Below are 1,903 nucleotides of genomic sequence, written 5' to 3'. Positions count from 1 at the left end.
ACGAGACGAGGCAGGACCGGGTGGGGCGGGCCTAGGAAGGCTCTTGGGAGACTGGTGGGCGAGGCCCGGGTGGGCTGGGGAAAGGACGGACTGGAGGGAGGAGACTGGCTGTGGGCAATGGAGGGAGACAAGACGGAAGGGTGAGAAAGGCAGAAGGAACCCGGCGGCCGGGCCGTGTCGGGGACCACGCAGTGCAGGGACTGTAGACTCCGTCGGCGCTGAAGAGGAGTCGGGGGCGGGGCTGGGAGAAGCCGGCGGTGTTGGTGGGGGCGGGCTTGCCTGGAACGTGAGGCCTCTTGGAAAGAGGGCGTCCGCGCGTGGGCGGGCCAGGCAGGAGGAGCCAGGAGGCCAGTAAATGAGCGGTGGGGGCGGGTGGGCGGCGGTGAAGGAGCCCGGGCGGGGCCCGGAGAGAAGCGAGCTGGCCGGCTGACCCCTCCTCTTCAACCCTGTTGCATCCCACAGAGGGCTTCCGAGGCTGGGAGGTGGAGCACGGCGGGAATGGCTGGGCCGTAGAAAAGAACCTGACCCTGGTGCCGGGGGCTCCTTCCCAGACCTGTTTCGTGACTTCTTTCGAGTGAGTGGCCCTTGATCCCTGGGGCAAGGGCTTCAAGAAGGTGGGTCCGGACCCTGCCCACCGGCTTCATCCTCACCCACCTTCACCCTCCCCTCAACAAATATTTGTTGAGGGCCTGCTATGTACCAGGCACTGTTTTCTTTTTTCTTCTTTCTGGTTTTTGTTTTTAAAGATTTTAAATTGATTTTTAGAGAGAGAGGGAGAGGAGAAACATTGGTGTGCGGGAAACATAGATCCGCTGCCTCCTGCACGTCTCCCACCAGGAATTTAGCCTGAAACCCTGGCAGGTACCCTGACCGGGAATCGAACCAGCAACCCTTTGGCGCAGGGAAGGATGCCCAAATGAGCCATACCGGCCAGGGTTCAGGCACTGTTTTATATGTCAAGATACAAGAAAAATTCAGAAAGGTCAGGAAACTGCTGTTTTTTCATCTGCATTTTAGATGTAGGATGGGGGGAGACATTAAACACATAAAGGATAAAATAACAAGAACACAACAATCAGATGCTTTACATATAACTCTAATCCTGGCAACAACCGTGCAACATAGATGGTATTGTTATCTCCACGTTATAATGGGAAACTAAGACATATAGGTAACCAACATCTAGTAAATGGTGGAGCTGGGGTTTGAACCCAGGCTCCAGAGCTTCTGGTTGTGATAAATGCTATGAAGACATCAGAACGGTCTGATTGGTTGGTTGATTCTCTATCCTCATATCCCATACCTATTTCCTTGTCCCCTACTCCCATAGTCAACTATTCTCACATGGCATTATCCAGCTTTCTAGTAGCTGCCAGTATATTACGGATGAAGTAATATCTCATTGCTGTTTTAATTTTAATTTGCATGTTTCAACTTACTAATAATTAAGCATCTCTTCATATGCTTATTAGCTTTTTGGATTCCCTCTTTTGTAAATTGCCTGTTCATATTTTCTTTTAGGGCTGTCATCCATACACACACACACACACACACACACACACACACACACTAGGAGCCCAGTGCACGGGATTCGTGCACCTTGAAAGAAACTGTGGGCCGCGAGCTTGAGTAGCCACAGGGGGCGGAATCTTAGCCCCATCCTCCGGGGCCCCACACCTGGGCCCCTCCCACTGCGGCCCCTCCATTACCCCTGTCTACTGGCAGCCCCACTCCTGGCTGCCACCGCTCCCACGCGGTTGATTCTTCCCACATTTTTGACAGTGCTGGCCCCACTCGCACCCCACTGACAGGGAGAGGAGATTGAGGCCGGCGCAATTACAGGGGCGAGCGGGCTGGCACCGGCCAGAGGAGTAACCTGAGCTGCTGCACGAAATTGCCCCTC

General features: G+C 54.3%; 1 protein-coding gene across 1 annotated transcript in view; it reads left to right on the top strand.

The window, feature by feature from the left end:
* The first annotated feature begins 65 nt into the window (after positions 1–65).
* Positions 66–1,903, top strand: part of FBXO17 (F-box protein 17) — a 9,043-nt gene continuing 7,205 nt past the window's right edge. Inside the window, exons 1-2 of the mRNA XM_006096690.2 lie at positions 66–140; positions 463–574. The gene's annotated coding sequence lies outside the window, so the exon portion shown is untranslated. The remainder of the gene's footprint in view (positions 141–462; positions 575–1,903) is intronic.

Source organism: Myotis lucifugus, unplaced genomic scaffold (assembly GCF_000147115.1).
Source record: "Myotis lucifugus unplaced genomic scaffold, Myoluc2.0 scaffold_185, whole genome shotgun sequence".
Classification (NCBI taxonomy): domain Eukaryota; kingdom Metazoa; phylum Chordata; class Mammalia; order Chiroptera; family Vespertilionidae; genus Myotis; species Myotis lucifugus.
The sequence above is the reverse complement of the archived record's forward strand: the minus strand, read 5'-3'. Positions and strand labels throughout refer to the sequence as shown.